The sequence below is a fragment of the Amblyomma americanum genome, chromosome 4, assembly GCF_052857255.1.
Source record: "Amblyomma americanum isolate KBUSLIRL-KWMA chromosome 4, ASM5285725v1, whole genome shotgun sequence".
Classification (NCBI taxonomy): domain Eukaryota; kingdom Metazoa; phylum Arthropoda; class Arachnida; order Ixodida; family Ixodidae; genus Amblyomma; species Amblyomma americanum.
In genome coordinates, this window is record NC_135500.1 from 48,091,912 (window position 1) to 48,118,976 (window position 27,065).

The 27,065-nt window shown below is 45.6% G+C and overlaps 1 long non-coding RNA gene across 1 annotated transcript in view; it reads right to left on the reverse strand.

The window, feature by feature from the left end:
- Positions 1-10,556: 10,556 nt before the first annotated feature.
- Positions 10,557-27,065, reverse strand: part of LOC144130108 (uncharacterized) — a 61,444-nt gene continuing 44,935 nt past the window's right edge. Inside the window, exons 2-3 of the long non-coding RNA XR_013313968.1 lie at positions 17,525-17,588; positions 10,557-10,777 (exon numbers count right to left, since the gene is read on the reverse strand). This is a non-coding gene — a long non-coding RNA (uncharacterized LOC144130108). The remainder of the gene's footprint in view (positions 10,778-17,524; positions 17,589-27,065) is intronic.

Below are 27,065 nucleotides of genomic sequence, written 5' to 3' on the forward strand. Positions count from 1 at the left end.
GGCGAGAAGAAAAAAGAATATTTTTTTTTAATGTGCATACATGGGAAAACCAACTGCTCAACGAGATATAGGGGGCGTAACGAGCAGACGACGCTTAAAACCCCTTGATATTGAAAGCAGCGACACTCTCCTCTACTCCAGCGTTTTCCTCCTCGATTATCATCGCCCGCCGGCTGTGCGCGCTGCGCACGGCACGCATCGCAAACCATCGCGCGCTCGCCGGCCCGATGTGTTCGGTGGCACACATGAGCGCGCCGAAGTTTGCGCTTCTTTTCACGCTCTATTATTAAACACAACTACAAGAAATTGATGCGACATGCGTGACTCTGCCACGAACCACATCTATCACTTTCTCGTTCGAGCAAGAAAAGCACTAAACGTGAGCGCTTGCGGCATGAGCAATCAAACCGCACTCCGTGCTCCTCAATACGGCAGTTTTTATTAGCCCGAGATTTGCGTTACGTTAACCCGAGATTTGCTCCGCTAAATGTAGATTTGACCTAGCACTACATTTTCGCGGAAATACTCTTTATAACGCTATTATTTTGCAATCGGAGTAGGTAAATATTGCGGTAAATTGGTTAACGAAGTCGTTTCACGAGTGAGTGAGTGAGTGAGTGAGTGAGTGAGTGAGTGAGTGAGTGAGTGAGTGAGTGAGTGAGTGAGTGAGTGAGTGAGCGAGCGAGCGAGCGAGCGAGTGACCGGCTGCGCAAATGCTGGGAAATTTTCTTTAATGCGCGTTATGAATTTTTTATCAGGTTTCAGAGCGAAAATTTTAAGCTTGGCTCGTCGGAGTGAAGCATACGCCGCGGCTTTATTGCCTTCATTACAAATTCCACGGCTGTTTGAAAGAGAACTTTATTTTCTAGTTTTTCGTTAACTTTATTACACACTGCAGAAGCGAGCCTGGCCAAGGGTTTGGCTTTAAATTTTGCGGTGATTGCTGGTGCGAACAGAAGATTTTATAAAGTGACGGAAAGATATGGTATTCTCTTGATGACTCATCTGCGCTAATCCCTCGAATGTATTCAAGGAATGCTTCAGATGCCCGTGCTGAATATCAATTTAGCATTTGACAGAAGTCTGTCTGGTTGGGAAATTTAATTTAGAAATACGACTGACTCCAACCAGGTTACATTTTTGAAAAACACGACGTTTCGGGACAGGCTCGGTCCCTTCTTCATAGTGTGATATCGGGCGAGGGCCAGCTTGGCTTCCTAAGCCCTCCTTTTGAAGACTTCCGGGTCATTGGCCGCAAACCATGGCTGTAAGAAGAGGGAAGTGTCCCCAGGGAGCAATTCCGTGACTAAGTGAGTCTCACAGAAACGATTTGTACTCTTATAAACTACGAACCTAAATAATCCTATGTTATTTTGAAAGCCCCATTCAATGCGGTTATCATAACAATTTCGCCTGCGACAATTCAAAGCTGGCTCTACAAAGCACCTTTTCTGTGACTTGCTCCTCAGGTGGCATCAGATATCGGAATAGCGGTAGGGTTGCGCACAGTCGCGACGGTGGATCGAGCGCCTTAACTCCCTATAGATTCACACCCCTTATAATCCCTCAGACATAGGATGGTATAACGCCGTTAAAGCTGCCACGCTAGAGCTCTGGGGCACAAGGGAGGGAGACTGCCGTACACGCTACGAAAATCTACATGTTTTATATTCTGCGCAAGGTCAGCAGCACGCGTATTTACTAGCAAAAAAAAAAATAACGCTTATGGCGCAAAATTTTTTTGCGGAAACCCACACTGAGATTCAGAAATTAAATTGACTATAATAGGCGTAATCCTCACGCCAACAGATGCGGTTAGGACACACAGAGCAATGCCATTAAATGTAAAGATTAGCATGTGAAACAACGCACAATGATCAGCGAATGAAGCAATATTAAAAGCTTCCTGACTATCTCGCAAAAGGTTTTAAGCATGCTCACCAGGTTAGGTACCATGAAAAGCACAGGACTTCGCCGAAGACGGTGTGCTTTGTCAAAACAAACTCCATAAGGGCAATGTTGTGGGTCCCCTTTGTTATTAGGCTGACGTCATTTCTTCCTCGAGCAATCGCGAATAGCACGACGTAGTTTTCACTTCGTCTTGTGCACTGAAATGCACCGCAATTGGACATAACCCGGCATTAAAAGTAGAGTTCGAATTGTCAGCGCGTAAGTCATCGGAGCTGGACCCGCAGCAGACGGCCTGCACATGGCGCCGATGAAAGAAGAAAACACAAGAAAACTATCCTTTCCCGCGCGTTGCTTGGGCGACGGACAGGCGGGCCAATCATCGTTCAGAAAAGCGCCGAGCAGAGAGTCGGGCGAGGAGGATGTGCGAGAGTTCGCGGCGTGGCGGCAAAGTTCACAGAAATGCGCTACTTTCAATATCAACGGGTTTTATCGACGCTACGTCGTACGAAATTCGCCCGCGATTGAAGACGATACACAAATAAAACGCTTAGTGCCTATCTCATCACAATCGTGCCTTGGATGCCAGCCCAGCATAGAAATCACTTATATTATTACACACACATTTGATTTTATGATGACATCGCCTTAATACGGAAAGATTTTTTTTACACACAACCGGGAATTTCGTTTAATAGCGCCGGAAGAAAGGCATATACGCGAAGGAACAGATCTTCCACAGCTGGCCTGTAATAGAAGAAACCACGAAATAAAAAATAGAAACCATCACCGTTTGTCCTCTACCCTCAAAAGCAACCCCCCCCCCCCCACCCCTCCTCGGCCTCCTCCTACAAACTTAGAAGCCCCCGAATTTCATTTACTGGGGAAACTCCAAGTAGAAAGGAAAGTGTGGGTGGGCTTGGATTTGAGTTTTCCGCGTTTTTCCACATTAAGGGTTTGCAGGGACGACTATGAAAGCCTCATCTGCGCACTTGGGTCTTACCGTTGAAATGTGCCGCCCTGCTCAAAAGCCTCTGTTCCTTCGAAGCAGCTGTACCCAATGATCGCAGGCAGTGAAACCATGCCTCTGCCATCTGTTGAGGTCATACGTAATGCTGAATAGCCAAATTTCGGCATCTCTCGATACGTGTCAGAGCAACATCACAGCGAATAGAGTTACTGTATAGGTTCTGAGATTTCCGCGTTTTTTTTCCCTGTGCTGCTCGTGTCTCTATTGACCAAACGCGATCACATGGCTGACAAAGCATCCATGCTTTGCGAAGAAGCCAACTCCTCCACATCGTTCAACACGCGCGGCTGCTTGCAGTCTACTGGTTCATTCACTGTTCCCGTGCTTTCCGGCTCTTATTTTTGTTTTAGTGCAACGTACATTAAAAACGATGTTTTCTTATCAAAAATGTCTCTTCTGTTACAAATGTTCTCTAACTGTTAAAAAGAAAACGCTTCTGACTTGTGGCCCGTTTAAAACAAGTGGCGCCACCCATACTACGTGGTGAGTATATTATTCGCAACTCCTTTAGCTAGGTATTTGTGCAGCAGACGTGTTACTAGCAAGCTGTGTTATTCACTGCACCAGTATTTCGGCTAGAATAAAGCTAATTCGGCTGCCAAAAACAAGCGGTTTGACCCTCCACACCTTCTACCCACTGCTCCAAGTGTGCCTCTTGCACGCAAAAGTTGCGGCTTTCCCCCATAACTTGGAAATGGCAGAACTACGCGCAACTCTAGGAACCTATTGGTGATATTCATGAACTACATGCGGCACCGCAGCCGAAGGCTTTGGTGGGATGAGGAACCTCGGCATTAAAAAAAAGTAGAGCTTGCGTCTCTCTCACAATTCGAAGAGCTTGCGAAACTAATTCGTCGAATAATTACAATTTTGCGACTCTTTCGGCGTAAATATTCGGTCTGAGTGCACTGTGTGGACCACTTGGGGCTTTGAAAACAATCCGGATAGTTTTATACTGTGTGCAAAAGTGCAACAGTACCGTATCGGCCAGGGATAGATGTCTGAAACGCTCGAGTACATTTTAGCATTCTTCTGGTTCAAGCCGATTACAGAACGTTCTCTGGTGTTTTGAGACTTACGTACATTTTCTTGTTTTAGTGTGAAACCAGTACTTCCCTAGCAATCTTGAAAAAGTCGATGTCTGTCTAAAGCCTCTCAGATACCTGCAGAAATAAAATAAATATTGCCGCGACTGGGTTTCGAACCCGCGGCTCAGCGAACAGATCAATTTCGCTTTCCACTGCGCGAGAGCTATAGTTATGTTATCGCCGCAGCCGATGACGCCTCATGTTCTTGTTGTTGTTGTTGCCTCAGAAGCGATGGCACATACCTACGGTGGGGGATTGGCCAGTGTTTGGTGCAGATCTAAATAGAAGAAAAATTCACCCAGGGTCATCTCAAGCGGCTCATTAATAAAAAAATTGAGGAGTCTGGGAAAACAAATAACCAATTTTAAGTGACTGTAAGGAGATTGGAATGAAAATCGAGGCAATAAAGACGTGAGTAAGGTGGCTAGCCTAGCCACTTTAACGTGAGGGTGAATTGCATCCTCGTCTTCATCAACTTCGGACTCTGAGCAAAAGTCAAGAAAGGAAAGGAAACATGCTTAGATGGCTCCCCGGGTATGTGGTACCCTTAATCGTGCTTTGAACAACATGGCGGTAGTGGCAGAGGTGGTGGTGGTGGAAATATTTATTGCCAAATACAAAGTCGGCAAACCCCCTAACATGGCACGAGGCAACCCTTAGGGGGCTGCCCTTACAGGGCAAAGGACGACCCTTGGAGGGCTATCGTCGGTAATTATCCGGCGCTGGTCAGCACCAGCGGAGCTGGCCAGGAGAGTCTCCCAGTATGACTCCGCCGTGGTTGGGGATGGAGGGTGTGGGAAGGTAGGACATGTGAGGAGGACATGAAGGAAGTCTCCTGGTTTCCCGCAGAGCTTACAAGAAGAAAGGAACTGATCGGGGTAGCGGGCATGAAGGAGAATAGGGTAGGGAGAAGTTCGTGTCTAGAGTCGGCGCCAGTGGGAGGCCTGGGTTATGGTTAGGGAGGGAGCCGGCGGCGCGTCACGCGCCGGATATCTCGGTAGTAGTTAAGAATATCCTTGAACGTAAGAAGACGCTCCTGGGATGCAGGAAGGTCCAACGCCGGCCCGGAAAGTGAGACCTCGGGCGAGAGAGCGGTCCTCCTTGTTACCCGGGAGGCCTGCGTGTGCGGAGGTCCAGATGAGGGTAACGGGGTGGGTGGGGTGCCAGAAGCGTAGAAGGCCAGCCGCAGTGCGGGATATCAGGCCTTCGGCGAAACTCGATAGGGCGGATTTTGAGTCGGATAGAATTTTGGAGGCAGAGGTGGAGATGAGAGCGATTGCAATGGCCGCTTCCTCTGCAATTTCCGATGAGTCTGTGCCGACGGATCCTGATGCGACTAGTCGGCCCTGATTATTAGGGACGGCGAGAACAATGCGGGAGCCCGACGAGTAAGCTTCCGAGTTCATGTAGGCTACCTCGGAACTCTTGCCGTAGAGCTTCTGCAGGGCTTTGGTGCGGGATTTCCTGCGTTCTCCGTCGTGCTCGGGGTGCATATTCTTAGGGATTGGAAGGATTATGAGGTGGGAGCGTAGGTCTGGAGGTAGGAACACCCTTGGTAGGATGGGTGATCGGGGTGATGCCTAGCTGATCGAGTAGAGTGCGGCCTTCCGCGGTACTCGACAGGCGAGTCAGTTGTGCGGTCAGGGTGGCTTCTGCCAGCTGCTCAAACGTGATGTGGGTACCGAGGTTGAGCAGCCGGGTAGTAGAGGTGCTGGGAGGTAGGCGGAGGGCAACCTTCGTGCAACTACTGAGGAGCGCCTTGATGCGGTCCCGCTCCTTCTGCTTTAGGGGGAGGTAGGAGAATGAGTACGCCGTGCGGCTCCTGATGTTGGCTTGGGTGAGGCGGAGAGTGTTCCGCTCTCGCAGACCCGCGCGCCGGTTCGCCACACGCCGAATGAGACGGGTGGCTTGCTGGGCTTGGGTCTGGAGAGTTTGGATGGCGTTGCCATGCGCGCTGTGGGAGTGAAGGACGAGGCCCAGGATGCGAATCTTGGAGACCAGCGGAATGGGGTGGTTTCCAAGAGTGATTGAGAAGGGAGGGTTGGCGAGGTCATGCGGCCTCGGGTGGTAGAAGAAAAGTTCTGATTTAGACGGGTAGCAGGCTAGGCCACGCGCGCGAGCGTATGAGTCGATGATGTTGAGGGCCGACTTTAGGTTGTGTTCCATGTCGGCATCACTGCCTCGATTAGACAAGACAGTGATGTCGTCAACATAGCTACTGAAATGTATGTCGGGTATTTGGGTGAGTTGTTGGGGGAGATGAAGAAGGGCTATATTAAAGAAGATATGAGACAGTACAGCACCCTGAGGAGTACCCCGCGCTCCCATTGAGACACCGGACAGCTGGTGGTCGCCCATGGTGAGTGTGGCTGTTCGATCGGAGAGGAAATTGCGGACGTAATTGTACATCCGCGGGGCTACTCCTAGGGCGTGGAGGCCTTCTGGGATGGCTGCGGGGGTAACGTTATCGAAAGCTTTTGTTAGGTCGACGCGGAGGATAGCCTTGGTGTCGGCCGCGGGGGAGTCAAGGATCTGGTGCTTGAGTTGTAGAAAGACGTCCTGGGTGGACAAGCCCGGGCGGAAACCAAACATGCGCGAAGGCATAAGGTTGTTGTTCTCCAAATACCGGCTGAGCCGAGTCTGGAGAACGCGCTCCATGAGCTTGCCCACACACGACGTAAGAGACATGGGACGGAGGTCAGCGGGGAGGAGTGGTTTGCCGCTGGCGTTGACATCGATTTTGTCGATTTTGTGTAAAGGAAAGGCGCATAACTAGCTCCCTGGGTCAGTGGACACTACAATCGCGCTTTAAGGTACGTGGCGGTGGTGTCTACCTGAAAGAACTGCCTTCACACCATATTTCGTGCTTAGCAATGCCAAAACGCCACCAATTTTTTATTGCTTGAACTCATAGGTTGAACTACTAATAAGCACTCAGAAGTATGCACTTTCGAGTGATTTTGCTGGGCAGTTGCGGAACATTTTTTGTATCTGCTTCACACGTGCTTTGCATGTTCACATGATAACAAACAGATGGAAAGAGACACGCTCTGTTTTTTTCACTTAGTTTCGTTATAAAACAGTGGTAATAAAGAGCAGAGGTAACCAAGGTTTTTCAGTGAGTTTAAAAATGTTACCACTTCATTGTGCTTCCTTATATCGACCCTACCTGGCGCAGTTCGTCGAATATTTTTGCTTTCGCGGCATGACAGTCAGTTTTTGAAAGCGTGTCCAAAGAAATTGTAGCACATTTTCTGCAACAAATCTTCTACTTTTGCGTCTAGTTGCACACAGTGTCGTTTAGGTAAATGCAACGGCACATCGTCACCTTCTGACCAGCTGTTGAATAATTTATACCTTTATAGCCGTCTCCCTTCATCCGAGTGGTAATGGCAGCGGAATAAGGAGCTCATTATGACAAAGACACGAAAGAGGAACGTTCTGCTGAACCACAACCACAGCGAACGTTCAACTTACGCAGCTATTGTTTCGGTGGCTTTGGTTAATGCGGTCAAGTGCAGGTTACCGGCAGCACAAATGCACTTGAAAGCTAAAGGCTGGACAGCCGTCGCTGTAGCACGTTTAATAGAGTACAGCACGCGTCGTACCATAGTCGTCAGTTTGGATTTCAGCAACGACATGTGGCCGCCTATTCTTCTAAGGTCTATTAACTTCTCTTCAATCGGCCCAAAATTACTTATCAAAATTATTTCTCATTTCGATCAACACTCAAATGAAAAACACATTCCCATATATTTTCCTTTTGTTCAGTGACTGTTCGCTTCTTTCGTCTGCATCGTAATGTTGCGTGTACTATTCTTTCCCCAGGTCGCATTATATGCCGTCGTACTCCCCTTCGTCGTGATCATCATTAGCCTGACTACGACCAATACAGGAAAAAGGACTCTGCCATATCTCTCCGATAAACCCTCCCTGGCTCCAGCCGCGGCCGCCTTACCCCCACGACCTTTTTAATCTGATCAGCGCGCCTAACTGTCTGCATCTATATTAGCCTTCTCTTGGAATCCAGCCCGTTACATAACGTTACACCTATAGTTTTCCTTTCCATGGATCGCTGCGTTGGCCCAAGTTGAACCCTTTTCGTTCCCCCCCCCCCCCCCCCCCATTTATACCGCCATATGTGAATACCGGTAAGATACAGCTGTTGTATACTTTTCGCTTCAGGGATATTAGTTCCCATTCAAGATATGAGAGAACCTACCAAATGCGCTCCACGCCACCCTTATTCTGCTAGTTATTTCACTCTCGTGGTCAGGGGCTCATTACCTGCCCTAAGTACAGGTATTCCCTTACCACTTCCAGTGCTTTCATACTACACGTAATCTGCGGTTTCCTTGCGCGACTGTTGAACATTACTTTAGTTTTCTGCATATTCATTTTTAGATCCACCGTTCTGCTTTGCCTATCTAACTCTTTGATCATGGTCTTCAGTTCACCTCCTGAGTGACTCAACAAGGCAATGCCATCAGTGGATCGCAGATTACCAAGGAAGTCTATATTAACTCATACCACCAACTGTCCCCTGGAATCCAGGTCTTGAGTACCTGCTCTGAACAGGTGTTGAATATCGTTGCCGAGGTCGTTTTTCCCTGCCTGACACTCTGCCTTGTTGGTATTTTATTTTTATCTTACCTTTACCTTTCGTTTATTCGCTCACGATGAAAGTCGGCTTTAAGTGTGGATGCTTTGGCATACTTTCGCTTCTCCGTTATTCATATATTCTTAAGCGATTTTAATAGAACTGTTTGTTCTTGTTTGACTCAAAATCTCATTTTTATCGTGCGATTCAGCCTGTATCCTTAATCGTCTGTTTCTGTTATCAACCTCACCCTTAACCATTTTAGGAAAAAATAACTGCCGTACGTAGCTAAAACATAGAATTGTAAATCGGACTCCATGCAGTGCTACAGGCTGTCGTCATACTGAAGAAATCTGCTGAAAATTGGTTGCACAAGGGAGCTCAGGTTGTGAGCCGCATAGCTCATCATCGTTCAGTCGTTGTAGATACGGAGCCTTTCGTCTTCATCGCCGGCCGAGCGTTCCTGTTTGATAACATCCAAGTCTAGCCCAGCTAGAACTGGTGGAGACCGAATATTGTCGTTCTCCCTGCACTGTCCCCCGCACCGATTTCACGGAACGAAGACAGCACCCCGTCAAACTGTCCTCAACACTACAACAGAAATGATGAAGCCTCCCAAAAAATTTCCTGACAGAACATCGGCCGAGCTGTCTTGAACTCCTTGAGATACCATCCACCTCATTGATGCCATCACTCACCGCGGCAAGTATCTGTACATCCTCTTCTTCTGCTATTTGTTCCCTCCCATTTTAGGGACATCAAAGCGTTTAATGTTCATCGGCCGGTAAGGCTGCGCAACGCTCCGGGGTTAATGCGATGCCCGAGGCCTGAGACGAAGCGCGCGCGGAGGGACGGCCGTCAGTAGAACCCACAATATCATGTCGCCTACATCCGTCATGTCATATTAAGCGACTTCTTGCTTTTACCGATATCAACGTGCTTCAAAAAGCTCCTTTGCAGCGGAATATGCCGTTCTGAGTCACGCCAGGAGCTTCCATTGTCTGTAAGCGTATGCAAGCAAGCCCTCTTCGGGCAACTAATGTAACGCCATCTTCGTCACCGACGAAACAATTTTATTTTTCTAATGTTCTTACGCACAGTATAATATACTAGCGATAAACTACTATACTCTCTATTTCATGTAGTAATTCCAGACCACAATAGTTAATACGAGGTGTAAGTACTTAGGGCTCTATAGAATATATGTGTTTTGAACAGAATTGCAGCAATACATCAGAAAACTGTAGACAATTATTTAGCCGCAAATTATTCTTTGATAACCCGCAGAACAACGGATATTTGTGTGAGCCAGCCCGGGGTCCCTGGTAGCCAGTCAACATAAATATGAAATAAAAGAGAATGATTTGAGATATGTCAATTAAACGCAGTATTCCAGCTTCCAGCTTGCATTACATTAAGTGTAAACATTGATTGGATCTATCGAATCGACGACTCACTATACGAGTCAATTCTTCACATACAAACCAGAGTAAAGGAAACTAAAGTGTTGTATGCCATTTAGCTCGAGAAAAGCAGCCACGCGACAGTCGGGTTGTGACCTTACCGCATAGGTCTACAGGAGCTTGCAGGACCATAACAATACTCAATTTTTGTGACTGCAAATAATTCACAAACTTCTCAGCAATGCTGAACGCATAGCACGATAAAACAAGATGAGGAAGTCATAAAATGGATAACGAGCCAAGTAACAGCGCTCTGCCTGGGGGCTTTGCATGTCTCAGCATCTACCTCAGCATCTGTAAGATGCTGAGGTAGATGAGGTAGATGAGGTAGATGCTGAGGTAGACGAGGTAGCATCTGTAAGATGCTGAGGTAGGATCCTAAGGCAACAGCGCAAGATGCCGTTGCCTGCAAGGATTTTTCGAGTGATATTTAGGTGCCTTGTAAATTACGTAAAAAGTCATTCTGAGAATGCTCGGCTGAAAAAGTTTAATGTGCCCAAGGCTATCCGTCGTTCAGTAACAACGGTATGTGCCCGCATGGTCACACAAATAGGTGGCGGTATGTTGTAAGCAGCTCTGGATGCAGCGGCTGTCCAATAATCACACAGAAGTGTCCACGAGGCGTGTAAGGGTTTGCAAAGCATTCACAACCGGATGGGCATCCAGACGGCCTACTCATTGGGTGACACTGAAAAAAAGAGCAGGTATTTGAAACAGCTGAATAAAAGTCGTGAAACACACATGTGCAATTACAGAGGAAAGATGCCCGAACGAGCGCGTAACGTATGATTGGTTTTTGACAAAGGCCAGCCAAGATTAGCAACAACAGAAGAGCGAATATGAAAGGCTTCCATGGCATCGGCGCATAAGGCATCTGCCGCAGCAATCGGCATGCAGCGTAAGCCTGTAACTCTACTGGTGACCTCGCTTTCTAGTTCTTTTTTCCCCCACAGAATATGTTGCTGTTTCTTATCAAACTGATCGAGATGCCTGCGTGAGGTGCAATTTCGAAACAGATGTTTCCGAAAACAGGCTTCGAAAATTCCTAACAATGCAAAAAATGACAGTTTCTCTGCATTCATTTCGTCCCTTTTATTGTGCCCTTCTGAACACATTCATTGCGGAAAACGTCAAAAGGGATCACAAGGTCAGATAAAAAGACACATAACCGGGAGCGGCATATGCACATTTTTCGCCTGACCAGTGCATATGCACACGTGCAGGGCGTTCTTATGTAACTTGAGCGAAGATTTTAAAACAGCCGCAGTACGCGTGCAACCAATGCCATCTTTGGAATCGTGTGGCGCATCTCAGAGCATAGTTTTAACGTGACAGCGTTCAGCAAGAAAGGCGGCGCTGCCCCGTCGGCGTCCGACGTTGTTGAGTCTGGACACCACGGATTGGTCGAAAACGTTTGGCGTCTTAAGTAGAACGGTGAAGCCAAAAATTGAACAAAACATTAAATTAATTGTGATTACAAGGTCCCAGCATGACACAAACGTCATTACATCCACTATATGGTTAGGTTTATGGGTGTTTAACGTCCCAAAGCGACTCAGGCTATGAGGGACGCCGTAGTGAAGGGCTCCGGAAATTTCGACCACCTGGGGTTCTTTTACGTGCACTGAAATCGCACAGCACACGGGCCTCTAGAATTTCGCCTCCATCGAAATTCGACCGCCGCGGCCGGGATCGAACCTGCGTCTTTCAGGCCGGCAGCCGAGCGCCACAACCACTCAGCCACCGCGGCGGCTCCATCCAGTATATAAAGTAAATATTGTGGACTGAAAATGAAATTGCGGTAATTAGTGGGAAACCGCAACCATGAATCTTGGACTGCGAGTCACACACGGTGCCTCTTGGCTACGCAGGAACGTTCGTACGACTTGTTTAAAAGGGAGTTTTTTAAGCATGTCGTGTAGTCTCTGACATAAGCTTGCAACATTATGCTAATAGCGTGTGAGGGATCAGAAAGGCAATAATTAAGGTAGTTGCTTTTAAGCAAGTAGCAAAGTGCATATCCGAGAGGGGTGAGCGTACGCGAACAACAGTGCATGTGTCACATGACATTAGTGTCCCATGTGGTCCGCTACCTTAGTAGAGCGTGCGGTCGGGTAATGAGCTAAGGAGATCGAGTCATGCTCTTAGAGGTGGGTATTGTGGCCCCTCAATTTTTTTTAAATTTTCGACGAATTATAAAACAAGCTAAAAATGCAAGAAATTTATTTTGATTTTACACCCATGCGTCTTTCATTAGAGTGCAAAAAGTGTTCAGAGACAGCCCGTGCAGTTTTTTTTTTCTACACGTGCGTGGTTCCTTTCTCTGACAGTTCGAGAAATCACTCTAAATACGAAAAGTAAACGAGACCGCTCTCTTCGGCAACAGTATGTTCGCGCTTTCAACCGAGTTTTCTGCGCACGAAGCGTGCACACCAACTGTGCTGAAGAGATGGGGTGGACACTGCGGTCAGCAGTGACCTGCAAAATGCGTCAGCACTTTTTCCCGGAAAATGTAAACTGCTCCCCGACCACTCCGATAAGTGACAGTCGGGCCACTAACGGGAATTGAGACGAGGCTTTTACCCGCTCATCACACAGCCAAATCAAGAGAGGAAAGCGGCGACTCTTCGCGTGTATGAAGTCCGTCCAAGGTGGCCAAGCGATGCGGCCAGGAGAGAAAGTACAGAAAGCGAGTGAAGGGGCGGCGATGAGAGAAAGAAGGGAAGTAGTGGGAGAAAATGGTGGGTCGTTTTTGCCCACAGAGAGCTTTGGTCAGAAGGGAAAGAAGAGCAGCCCACAGAGACAGAGGGCAATAAGGGGGCGAAAACGAACTGACTCTCGTTCGACGTGAGATCATGATAATGATGAAATCTCAAGCTGCTGGGCTAGCTGTGAAAACTTCCATGCGTGCACTGGGATTCCGCCTACCGTTCGCTATCGGAGCTGAGAAGGCCATAGCCCACTTGAGCTGGTGTTATCGCTTCGGTGTTTATCATCGACGGAAACCACAGCGCGAAAAGAATGAAGGCAAGAGGGAACACAGAAGACAGGATGGGTACTGAATTCTCGCCTGGCACGTCGTTACGGCAACAAGGTTAACCAGAGTGATCGCTGAGTCATGCTAAGTTAGTCGACACAGAAAAGATTTCTGTGTAGATGAAGTACGTTGAATAAAGAATTTTGTCTGGGCTAGTTGGTGCATAGCTAATTGACGGAAACCACAGGGCGACAAGAACGTCGAAAAATTTCTTGAAGATGCGGTACATGACGGCAAACATGATGCTGTTTTTATAAGTAAGCCGCTCATCATTCCTCTCAACCCTTGGCTCAAGTTACGCAACACATCCTGCATATCTGTGGTAGACGCAGTACGCTCAGCGTCCGTTTGCTGCTTAAAATGTGGCTAGGAAGCTTTTCGTGGATTCCGTGATAATGCAAGATACAGATCTATATAGGCTGCAGATAATGTTTGAAGTTTATTTTACCACAACGCACAATGATACATGAGATGTGGTAGGGAAGGTGGGAAAAAAGCTACATATAAGTAGCTTGACTAGCCCTACCTCTCAATAACTGACAGCGGACGCCTAGACAGAAGTGAGTAGCACAGATTGGCACAACAAATATAAAAAACTACGTTGCTAGTTTGTAAACAACAGACAAAAAAATGGAAAATTAGAATAAACAGCAAAATATTAGCAAGCATTATACAAAACGTGAATACAAGTCAAGTTTAGAATGTCCACGCAATTTCTCTATTCTGAAGTGGTATTTGTTTAAAACCTGTGGAATGCTAGACTGATTCATTTCAGATCCATAATTTGCGCGAGATCTTGAGCTACCGTTTAAATTGTGACGCAATCAACGATTAATGCGCAACCTTCTCCTGACAGTATCAGATAATTTCGCGGAAACTCGTCGATGACGTCACGAAAGGAGAGATCTCAAACTGCTGCTGTCTTCGCCCGCGACTTTGCGTGCGCCGCCGGATGCCGCCAACAACGCTTTGCGGACTTTGCATTCAATGGCTTTCGCTTTCATTCTTCAAAACTTGCGTTGTAATGCTGCAAATGTGCAGGCACTCTAAAGATATTTACGCCGCTTTCCTCCCCTGCGCTGTACGCTGCGGAAAGCATGAAAGCGGTTCTAGTAAACCTGCGTGATTGCGCCACTAATCCTTATACTAGCCCGAAAAGACTAAGCATGTGGTACTGCCAAGTTTAACAGACTCGGCCCCAAGGGCTCATCGAATTCTATACTTTCCTCACTTGCCCTTCAACGCATCTTAGCAATCATTCGCGCTTCTTCGGCGCCAGCGGCGCCTTAACCGTTTTCTTTCCTCAGTGTGCGGCTAGACAAAGCTATGACATGAGGAGAATTTGCTCTCTCCTTGACTCCTCGGACTAGTCTGGATGTCAACGGCTGCACCATCATTGCCACCGGGAATTAGGATTAAAGAGAGAACAAGTTAATATATGGCAAGTGCAATATACCACGTGTTTCAGGGAAGGCTTAAAAGTTTTTTAAAAACAGGTTTTTGGACTCGAAATGTGTCTTTTGCGGCACATTACAACCAGCGTTGGCGGACGCCTGAAAACCGGTGAGTCATCCTAAGTAGGAAGCTGGTTATCTAATTTTTAATAATTTACTTTTTAGGTATTATAGTCAGGCGCCAAGTTTCAATCAGAGATTTGTAGCTGTCCGTTAGTAATAGCCATAACAGTTTTTAGAATATCGAAAACGCGATTACCCTTGGACCTTGTGGCTCGACAAAATTTGGCTTTTTTGACTATACCCACATGCACTGGGAGGGTTTGCTTTGCCTGCATGCTATTCGAAAGCTCACGTGTTTTGTCACGATGTATACCCTGATTTTGCGGAGCCACATCGCCGAGGAAAATCGCGTTATCGAAATTCTAAAGATTAGTATGGTTATTACTAACGGTCAGCTACAAATCTCTAATTACAGCTTGGCGCGTAACTCTAATAGTTAAAAGATAATTATTAAAAATTAGTTAGGCCACTTACTACTGATACGATTTAGTGGTTTCTTGGTGTCCGTCAACACTGGTAATACAATATAGAAAAAGCGATGTATTAAATTAAAAACCTATATTTTTGAACTTCTCAAAGTCCTCCTGAATTGAAACCTCCGGGATATCAAAGTACTATCTCAAACCAGAGAATCCCACTGGAACTAAAACAAAGCATTCTAAAGATATCGATCTCTAGCTTTTAGAAGATTCTTTCAAAATCTCTTTCATGGTTGGAACCATTCATAAATGGAATAAATTTCCAAATCAGATTGACGAATGTTATGGTTTAAAACATTTGATAACGCCCGCTCGACGTATTTGTGATCGGTTTTAATTAGTATGTTTCCAAGTAATTACACACGTCTTCTTTTAATATCCTTGTTGCGGTTTGTGTTAGCAGATCGCACCTGCCGAGCGCACTGTATTGTAGCAAAAAGCTTGGCTAAATATTTTTACCTTAGCTGATGCAGTGATGCTATGATGTATTGTCTCAGGCTTCTGAAACTTTGCTTTAGGTTAATTAGGGCTTTCACTCTTAATTTATTTGACTCGTCATTTTATGCTGTGCTCCTTAAGCTCTGATGTGAGCAGCGCAAAACGTAGACGACGCACGAGAACAGAAGAACACGCAACGAGCGCTGTGCTCGTCATGCTCATCAGTTTAAGCTGTGCTTTTTGTCGTAAGTTATATGAAGTGAACTATTCAATGCCTGCAAAGTTGTACGCATGACTGCATATAGAGTATGTATCGGCGCTATCACCGTCATCAGTGCTGCGCCGCCTCGTCTTGCAACACGCGCTGGTGCCGGCTCCGTGAAGCAACGCGCAAAGTAGAATGAAGTAGTTAGATCTGGTTCCCGACCTGTTCGCTTCGTCCCCATCGCACTCCATCTAATCTGTGGGGGACTAAGTATCCATCCGTCAATTGTCTGACAGCTCCCACTTCGAGTTATTGGCCAATTCACTCTCTCCCTACCATAAGCGTGCCGTCCCGGTTAGCTCAGTTGATGGAGCGACTGCTCCGGTGGTAGTCCCGGATTCGAACCACGGACCAGGACGAATTTTTCTTTAACTGCGAAGTTTATGAGAAAGCTGTATACCGTTCCTCTGTAGCCGTATAGCTGCGCTTGGGTGGATGCCAATGAATAATTGCTCCCTGATTATAAAGCCGTTATGTCGCGAAAACTGCCGCACTGCGCCATGCGGCACTGTCACGATGCCGACGGTCATGGGAGCATCCGGAAGACAGGGAAGAAGCTTTGTCGGTTCTCTACCTGGCCGGAAACAAAGACTGAACTCCGTGCATTTTTTCTCCTTTCAGCTGCTGCTCACTTAAGTTGAGTGGTTGCACCCCTAGGTGTCTCACTTCGGACGAACGGTCGCGCACTAAAGGATGATCCGTAGCAGACTAATGGTTGACTCTTATGGTTGTGGCGACGCAGTGGTGGCATTGCCTTTCATTTTTAGTTGCTTCGGTTTTGAGGCGGTGATTCGCCATTTCCCTGGCGAGGCGTGTTTGCAACGGGGGGTGCAGCAACTGTATGCATTATCTTTGAGTCGGCGCTTTGGCTTTTGCGTTGTGTGGCTGGTGCGTTCTGTTGCCAACAGGCCAGGTAGACTACATGCGATGCTTTTATTGTGTCTGCGTATAAACGCTTATGCATTGATGCGCATAAGCGTACACGTGTGCTGACTGCAACAATCAGAAGAGAAATGAGATTCTTGTGGCTGAGAAGGTGCTAGACCGCTCACTCTTGAGACGAAACTCAACTCACATGAATCGACCAGGCGCCGACTACCCCGCTGCTTCCTCCTCAAACTCCTTAGTACTTTTCCTGCTCCGCGTGGGCGCTACTCGCCTCCTCACACTCACTTCTGTACTAGGATGTATGTAATTCCTGCTTTCCTCCTCGCATCCTCCTCTCCCTCTCACGTTCAAGCCACCGCGTTTACATGAATGCGACAGAATGCGTCTCGATTCGATTTTTAGAGAAGGACAAATTTTGAGAAGGAAAGGCGTGTCTCGTCCTCTACTCTCTTCCATGTTTTTGCACTTTCCCTGAAAAAATGTACTCGAGTCGACTTCTGCCGAATTCATGTAAAAACAACTCGTCTTCGTCTTCGCTGCTGTTCTTAAAACTGCGTGCAGTCGGCAGTGACAGTGGTTATAATATGTTGCCGCTGAGCATGCTTGCTGCTGTTGCTGCGGCCGAGTTATTTGCGTTTGCGGGCAGAAGTTGTCACTTTAAACGGAACTCACCTGCCTTGATCAGTACTCCATATTGCAGCTTTACAGAACACGCGTTATAATGATAAATGAATGTCCGCGTAAATCCATACGACGTTAATGGAGAGGAAACTAAATTACTTTCAGGTACATGAAATTGACGCAAACTCACATAGCGCAGTGTACACCGGAGTATTTGCCTCCGAATTTCCACAGGGTACTGGATCAGCGGTTTTCTGCAACAAATTCACGAAAAAAATTAGTAAAATGCGTCATTACTGCCAGGTGTGCCTGATGTGGAAAGGTAGCATCTCGAACATATGAAGAGATAGAGAAAGACGGACCGATATAGTTGGTTTTGTGCCTGAGTTCGTCCTCCTCTCCTCTATGTTCTTCACTCTGTGAATCTTCCAGAGAGCACAGAGTCGATCACACTTGTCTAGAGCGCTCGGGTGGTGTGCTGCGGAGCAAATGATGTGAAATCTTTTCGCAGCAGCTTTGCTTGCAGTAAGGCGCTGGTGCCTGTGCGGTCCACGTGTCTATTCTGCTGCTCTCCAGCGCGACCATTATCAGTGAAAGTAAATACCTGCTTAAGAATTCCGCTTTATTTCCCCCGGAAGGCATCTCTCGAGCACTCTAGACAAGTGTGATCGACTCTGTACGCCTGCATAATAAAGTAAAATTTGACTTTTGGGTTGTAACGTCCCAAATCACACATGGGCTTAGTGGGATCCTGTAGCAGAGGGCTCCAGATTAATTTGGACCACTCGGAGGTCTTATGTGCGCCCACATTGTAAGCACCGAGGCGCTTTTTTGTATTTCGTTGCTGCGGCTGGGATCGAACCCACAAACTTGGAATCAGCATCCAAAAGCCAAAGCCACTGGGTACCACTCCGGGTGTCTGCATAATCTATAACGAGGTGAATAATTCTGTCCATATCTACATATGTGTTGCAGTTATTCGTTTCATAGCCATTAGAGCTCAGGTAAAAAGATTTGACACTTTGCAACGAAGGCCGTGTTGCTTTGTGGCTGGCGTCAGATTTACGACTGAAAAAAAAAAACACTGAGAGGGCACGATTGAGGACAACGCAAAGGCGCCCGTGTGCTGTGCGGTGCGATTACAGGATAAAGATCCCCAGGTGATCGAAATTATTCCGGAACCCTCCAATACGGTACCTCTTTCTTCAATTCTCAGTCCTTCCTTTATCCCTTCCCTTACGGCGCGGTTCGGGTTTCCGCCAAGATGTGATACAGATATTGCGCCATTTCCTTTCTTCAAAAACCAATTTTCATTTTCAAAACGGGAATTGAAGATAAGATGTTTGAAACGCGATGGGAGGACAGTACACGCATAGGCTAATTTAGCTCTAAAGGTGCGATCGCTGTCCTTTAGACGCATTAATAAACTTCGCTTCTATTTCCACTCCAGGCGCTAATAAAGTTTGGTTTTTGTGTTCACATTTCGGTTCCTTTGTTCGCGTTTTATTTATTAGTAATATTACGTATCTTGCAACCAGCTTCGCAAAACAAATGTTCAATGAAGGAAGCAAGATAATCACGCTTGATTCCGGGTCATCTGCGCACCACCAGCGTATTTTTGCGGTGGTGTCTGCTTGTATCCGTGAACATGACAGGGACATGCAGCCAGCAAGCGAATCCACGAGGTAGCCGGGGCGCAGACAGCACGCCATAGGTGAAAAACGCATAATGTGTAGTGTTATAATTCTGGTCTTGCAAACGTGGAGGGCAGTCGATGAAGTGTTTTGTTGTTGACAGTAAACCAGGATATGACAAAGGAAAGTTGTTCGTTGAGCGGTGGAGCGCCGTTCTGCCACGGATGCTGCATCTATGCCAAGACGAGTTGCGGAAATTGCCTGAATACGCACATTATGTGGGTGCTGTGTGATGTCAGAGCACATTGCCTATGTGCGACTTGTTCCGCTCGCAAAGTAACCTCAACCAGAAAGCAAAATGCCAGCTGCTCTGCAGGTACCACTGAGCCATTTTTGGCTGATTTAATGTCAAAGTTGGATTTGTAGTTGAAACATCTTGATGCTTTTGAAAAAAAGACAGGAAGAGCAGCTTGCCATGCTCAATGCTACAGACCATATATTAGAGAAGCCCTGTGAAACAATTCAAGGCACAGAGCTTCGACGGACCTTTTCTCTTCAAAATAGGATGAGGTTCTGGAAACTATGAATCAGCATGAAACAGAACCGAAGCGCTTAAAAAGACAGTTGTAACTGGCTTGCAAACAGATGTATCGGCGAAGAACTTGCGCCTCATTCAAATGAAAGCTGATTTGAATAGACTAGAGCTTTACTCACGATTAAAAAGCCTGGAAATTAATGGTGTTACACGTAAACACAATAAGGACTTGCGTATGTTTGTAACATTACTTGCATGGGAAGCTGAAACTACCTGCACCTGTAGATGTCGACATCGAAGCTGCGCAGAGGATTAAGGATGGGTGAATTGAGGCCCCTCTGATACTTGTTTGCTTCAGGAGAAGTGAAATGAGAGATAAGATGTTTGAAGAAAAGAAGATTCTCATGGGTGAATACAGATGCCTTAATAAAAACTTGACAGCGTGCATAAAATGCTGCGTTGGATGAAAAAACCATAGCTAAGAACAGAGGGTATCGCTACGTATGGGTCCACAATGGAGCTATACTTCTGCGAAAAGAGGAAGGCGCTACAGTTATCAGAATTGAGAATGAACAAGCCTTAAGTAAAATGACTAAATTTCAATGGAAAGTACCTTCCAAAGTATAACTAATTTTAATAATAAATTCTCCAAACAAAGCAAGGTGTTTTTTTCTTTATTTGTTCCTCAGACAGTGTCTAAGAGGAAGCCAAGGTTAAAGGCTAAGCGCTTGACGAGGCCTTCGCCCCTTGTAAAAATTTTTGCAGCAACGAGAACTTAAGCGTAATACTTCGGTCAGTAGTAGGGATACAGTGTAAACAATTCTTTAAAAGGCAAAATTGTACCGCTCTACACATCAGCCTCAAATGATCCAAAGTTGTAAGAAAACGCGGCTTCTGTTAACACATCAAGATTTGCATACAAAGGGCACAGGCGATAGGAAACGTCAAAACAAATACAGAAGAAAATCAAAGCCGAAAGTTGAACGAGTTGGATAACGTTCATGATGAAAAAATAGCGCAAAAGGAACACGCGTCCTTCCCTTTCCGACCCTCGTGTTCCCCCTGCGCTATCTTCCCATCATGAACAAGGAAAGCCAAACTAGAACTCCAGAACAATTTTGTATCCAATAGCAAGCATTGCATGCCATATTCCATGTGTTAACCGTGGAACATGTATTACATTGATAACATTTCTTTAGAGTCTGTAACATTATATAAATACCTTGGGGTTAACATCACTGATAACATAAGCTGGTTTCTTCACATCGAACACGTAATCAACAATTGTAATCGCATGCCAGGTTACTTACGTCAAAATTTTTTCAACGTTCCTTCTTCTTTGAAACTTTTGCTATATAAAAGACTATTTCGCTCCAAACTGCAGTATGCAACATCAGTCTTGGACCATACTTATGACATTCATGTTACTGCTCTTGAGATGGTTCAAAATAACTCTGTGCGTTTCATTCTCACTAATTATACAACGCACTGCACTCATAACTACAATAACATCTAATCTTTCTCTTCCATTGCAGTTACTTCGCCGCAAAGCGTCTCGTATCGCTTTGTTTCACAAATTTTACCATCACGGTCGCCTTATCCCACAGCCATTTTGTGTATGCCATTGTACTGATCATCCTCATAAAGTCGGTTTTGATTCTTGCGATACCAAATATTTTTCTTATTAATTCTTGCCGCATACCTCACGCGACTGGAATCACCTTCCCGCAGATATTGCCGACCTTAATAATTGCGAGATGTTCCGCAAAGCCATAACAAGCATTGTAGACTCAGGTGTTATTTAAATTTGTCGCTCTGCTGTATTTTTTATAATTTTGTTCTTGTTTTTCCACTCCCTCTCTGTAATGCCTCTGGTCCTGAGGGGTACAATGAATAAATGAATAAATAAATATTATATGTATTGGCTGTCGTATTTGCCCACACCAATATTACATAACTTAATCTAGAGGAAAAATAGAAAAATATAATACCGGTTTTCAGGAGGTGGGTATCAGATTCTTGATTGTGTAGGTGCTCCCAGTTATTAGCGCCAATTCCGCGTTTAATTTATTAACATGCGGAGTCGTTGAAAGCTCTTCGCAGAACCATAAGCCCAAAAATGTATGCTCTTTTACCTGTTCTGTCAGAGTCCACGTCATAAGTTACATATATGACTGAACAGTCTCTCCTATTTATGGGCTTGAATATTGTGTACTTTGTCTCATTTGTATTTAGACTCATTTTCTTACTTAAAAGCCATTGTGATAATCTAAGCAAGTATTCATTCGTAGCATTTTCCAAGCTTGCTTTGTTTGCTCCAGTGAAGAAGACATTTGTGTCATCCACATATAAAACTATGTCGGTAAAGCCCGTGTCTGAAATAAAATCATTGATGCATACCAGGAATAAAAACGGCCGTAAAATGGACCCTTGGGGCACACTATACAAATTTCCCATTTTACTGGGTGATGTACCATTAATTTCAACATACTGGTAGCGATCACTTAGAAAACTTTTAATTAAATTGAGCGCTATTCCTCGTACACCATACATATTAAGCTTTTTTTATCCAAATGTTGTGCTGTACAGTGTCGAATTCTTTATTCAGGTCCAAAAATAACCCTAGGGTAAAAAGTGGGTGTTCAATGTTTTCCACCATTTATCTTTATTAGGAATCAGAGCCATTTTCGTTTACTTTTTTTCTTTTGTAACACTAATTGGGCAGAGGTAATAATCTGATGCTTTTAAATAAAAGACACCGAGCCGATCACTTATACCTCTTTCAAATATCTTCGAGAAAACCAGGAAAACAGAAATTGGCCGATAGTGATTGATGTCTAATGCACCGCCACCTTTATACCCGGGCGTGACTTTAGCAATTCTGAATTCTTCAGGATAACCTCCAGACTGAAGCATCGGATTAATGATATCTGCCAGTGTTGGGCTAATAATAGGTGCAGTGCATTTCAGTGGCAATGCTTTTATTCTATCGTCTCCAGCTGCTGCATCATTTTTCAGTTGCGCTTTTACGGCCCAAATTTACCCGCGATACAGTAGGGGTGCGGGAGAGGCAATTATTTTTCATTCATTTTATTGCCTCGAATTACATTCTGACCCACTTTCAGCAGGAGTATATGGACAAAGCATAAGAAATTGCGGCACTTCATGTAATATACCTTAGCCAGGAATGCCATGAATGCATTCATGTAAACATGGCACTTCATGTAAACATTAGGAGCATAAGACATAAGGTGGATGACCTCAACGTCCTACTTGGTTATGTGTCACAAAGTTTTGATGTTTTAAGTTGTTCTGAAACTTGGTTTCAAGACGCCGATACTGCACCCTACTCCTACGGTTATCTGTCCATGCAAATGTGCCGAAAGCATAAGAGGGGAGGAGTACTTGCAATATACTACAAGGAAACACTAGCCATTGAGGTTCTGGAAGACTTTATTTATATCAAAAGATGTTCAAAGCTTAGCCGTGAGTAATGGGAAATTCATAGCACTCATCGTATACCGGCCACCATTGGGGCGAAGGGAACGATTTTTTCTATTTTTTTGAGACATTCACTTTCATTCAACTGAACTCTTTCATTGTTATGGGAGACATAAATAGTGATCTTAGTTCAAATAACAGACACGCAAAAGGGTTTCATACCTTATTATCTACTTATAGCTCTGAAAATTATATGCATACACCATCAAGGTTAGCACAACACAGTACCACGTTAATAGATATCTGTCACAAATATGAATTCACAAAATTTCAACTGTGGTCTTTCCTCCTGTGATTTAAGTGTTCATCTACGAGTGTTCTTGCTTGTACCTTTGCATCGCTGTAAAAAAAAAAAATTAATGAGTCAGAATCTGTCAGACGACAAATTAATGTTACCACAAGACAAAAATTGTACTCATGTGTAGAAGCGGTTGACGTAACAATATATACATCCAAAATGATGCACATGAAGCTTATAATACATTCCTTAGTATATTCCCTCCAGAAGGCACATTTCTTGCTCTTCTGGATCGGCCTTCAAAAAGGACCTTCAAAAAGGACCCATGTTCGGCATTGAGCCAAAAGTGCCGCCGCATGAACTGGTAGCTGTAAATCGACGTATCGCAAGGAAGGCCTAGCCAGAAGAGCAAGAAATGTGCCTTCTGGAGGGCGTTGACTGTCTTCATAAATCTGGGTACCCGAGGCCTGCGTGACGCAAGGAAATGTAAGTTGGAGCAATAATTCACTGACACTCCTTCAAGCAGATAAGGAGGGCGGTTTTGTAGTTATGACCGGTGATAACTTATCGATAAGAGCAGCTGAAGCAATTAAGAATTTTTCACTTATCTCTGTGAAGTCTGCAAAAGTAAAAAGCCGTGCAGTGGCGATGTGTGAACGTTTGTGTTTGGTCAGCCTTGCTAAAGAAATTGACAAATGGAAAAATAAAGCGCTGTGAGTGTTCTTTTCAGTTAAAACGCACAAGCAAGGCTTCCCATTCAGAACGATAGTTACGGAAAAGGGTTCGTGGCAGAAGCAGATTAGCCTTCCTTGTTGAAACATTTGAGCAGACTAGACGTAGGAGATCTGTTTTACTAAAAGATCCGAAGAAGGCAGTGAATTTCTGATATGTGAAGTTGAGGTTGGATATGCCTTTCCTGTGGATGTTGTTGATTTATTTTATTCTGTTGTACCCCACGCTGCCCTTTTCACTGCGGTCAGGGAATGTATTTAAATGAATGATCCTGTTTCCTTCCAGAGCTCTGCTGATATTTCTATTCATGACTTTTTAACTGTTTTAAAGTTTTACCTGGAGTCGACTTTTATAACATTTGACTAGCGGCATTTTCTGCAGACAACGGGCAGTTGTATTGGATCGCGTGTAGCGCCGGTATTATGTAACATCTTTCTTTCACAAATGGACCAAGTCCTTCATCAGGTTTTACCAGCTAACAAAGTTTTCAATGTTTTTAGATACCTGGTCGCTTTTTTTATTTTTTAACCAAGGACGCAAGCTTGAACTGTGCTGAAGCTGCACACGATGTTTTATCTCTATTTAGACCACATGGAAATGGCTCAGATTTTAAATGTGAACTGCCTATGGACAATTTTTTACAGTTTTTTTTATCTTAAGATTGAGTTCTGTACGGATCATGTGTGTTGGGCTTACGCTCCGCGAGCAAGAAAAGGGCTTCTGCAATTTGACTTCTCGCATTCCAAGTTAGTAAAAAGAAGCATTGCTTCACTGTGTCTTGAGTCTGCACTAAGGAAGTCATGCGTTCACATGACGCGACCAAGTTTTGATAACCAATTGGTCAGGCTGGCTTCAGCCGGTTTCCCTGGTTCGCTCGTGACAGGAGTCGCCGAAAGCCTGCTGCAGAAGATGAAGTCGAGGGCAGTGAGAGCTGGGGCGGAGGTCCCTCGGGAAGAGGCGAGACCCGTGGCGGTGCCGTGTGTGCACAGTTGGCCCACAACCTGAAATAGGTTGCGAGCAGGCATGGGGTCCCGCTCGTCTTCACAGCCCGCCTGAAGCTCGGAAGTGTTTGCTCTCGAGTGCAACAAAGGAACCAAAAAGAAAAAGAAACAGGCTGCGGTACCAAGCATGGGCGACCATTCATGAGATGTATCGAAGGGGTAGTTTACAAAATTCCCCTCTCGTACGGTCGTTCCTATATAGAACAAACTGGGCGGTGTGTCAATGAGCGAATCAAGGAACACGAAAGAAACGTGGAAAAAAACAAAGAGGGCCCAAATTTACCAAAACATATCATATCCTGCCCTTCACAGGCTATAAGAGCTGAATGGGCAGTTAAAAAGCCGAGCCCAAGGATCATGTCCAGACGGCTCCAGGTCAGGACGGTGAGCAGAACTGGCATATGACGTCCTGCAATGCTCACTCGAGGAGTGCACATTCCAGTCACGTAAGCGGTGCTGCCATCGTCGACGGGAACGGTGGACGTGGCGGCGGGCGTTAAAATTTTTCTTGAGGCGGCGGGGCAGAGAAGAGCCCAGGACAGACACTTGGGCGCCAGTGTCAACAAGGGCAAGCACCGGGACACCATAAGCAAGAGCATTCAAGAGATTACTTTGGGTACCTGAGGTCAAGAGAGGATTTGCAGGCCGGGTCAAAGGTGCAGCGTCAACTCCGGGGGTGCTTCGGCTAGTTTTCCAATAATTGACGGGGGTTGGATGGAGAAGAGTTGCGACGAGTCGGGAGCCGTGGTCTTATGGGGACGGTGAGTGGCTGGGCCCATGAGCTGGCGGAGCGGGCTCGTCACAGAGCGGATCGGGACGAAGTGAGTAACACCGCTGGGCGTCGTCTCTGCGGCTGTCGACGAAGGATAAGGGCCGGATGGCGGGGATAAATGTCTGTGGCAGTGATGGGAGATTTTATCCCTCGCGCGAGCACATAATTAAGATTTGCCGATAATCAGGTGTGCGCCATTCGTCAAAATTGCGGTACCGGTACCGAGGCGAGAAGCTTGGACTGGAATTGGCAGCCGCGATCACTGGAGGGTTCGGCCTGGCTTTAACTCTGTCCACGACGCAAGCAGACGGGGCGGTCATGTCCGCTAGTTAATCTGCCGGGGGCAAGAAGAAATGTTCTACCAAAGCGCTGGCGCCAAGAAAGAAAAACATTTGTAACTCCGGACTGACAACTGCTAAATCAAAGAGAGGCACGCAAGTGACAACTGTCCATTTCGTATCCGCTCACAGGCAGACCTGCCTGTATTTTGTTAACAGAGATGAATTTTATCATCGTCATTCCTAACCAGTGCATACCATACGGCTTCGTCCTTCTACTGATAACCTTAGCAGCCCCTTGGGTGAGCATTGTCTATCAAACACACTTCGAGGCACGAAGTCTAAATGAAACAATAAATCAATTTTCTCACTTGCAGTTCTTTGACAATAGTTTCTGATAAGTCTGTGTGTCCTAAATCTGGCCGCCAGCTTATAAATAACTGTTTCGTCCTGCATCAGAGATGACTTAACCAATAATGTGGAATAGTTTTGTGGCGTGCTAGTATGTGCGATTGTCTTATCCTCAAAAATGCGCTTTGTTTGTTCGTCCTCTTTCCTTTCGTCCTCGTTTTCCCCGTAGGTTTTTAGGTGGAAGTTTAGCCGATATTCCTAGTGGAGGTACTATCTTTAATCTGCCGCTGGTATAATATAAATGCAGAAATCGCAGTAACCTAAAACTGCATAAATGAATCTTTGCATCCGGCTAAATAAGTCGCCGACACCCTCTAACAAAATCACTATAGGTTGTATTTATCGTTCTCCATCATATTCTATCTCAGACATCTGTATGAACTCAAAAACTGTTGCTATATTCCGGAGAAGTGGAAGTGAATCCTGTTGCAGAAAAGTTGAACAACATTGCAGCTAACATCAAAGAGATAAAAGAAAAGCTACATACTAAATTAGAGGGTAAATTAGATGCCATACTGGCTTTGGAAACGAAAGTTTCTTTCCTCCATGATCAACTTGATTCTCTGAAAGAGCTCGTTCAAAGCCCAGAGAATAGGATTGACGACTTAGAAAATCGTAACAGGCAGTCG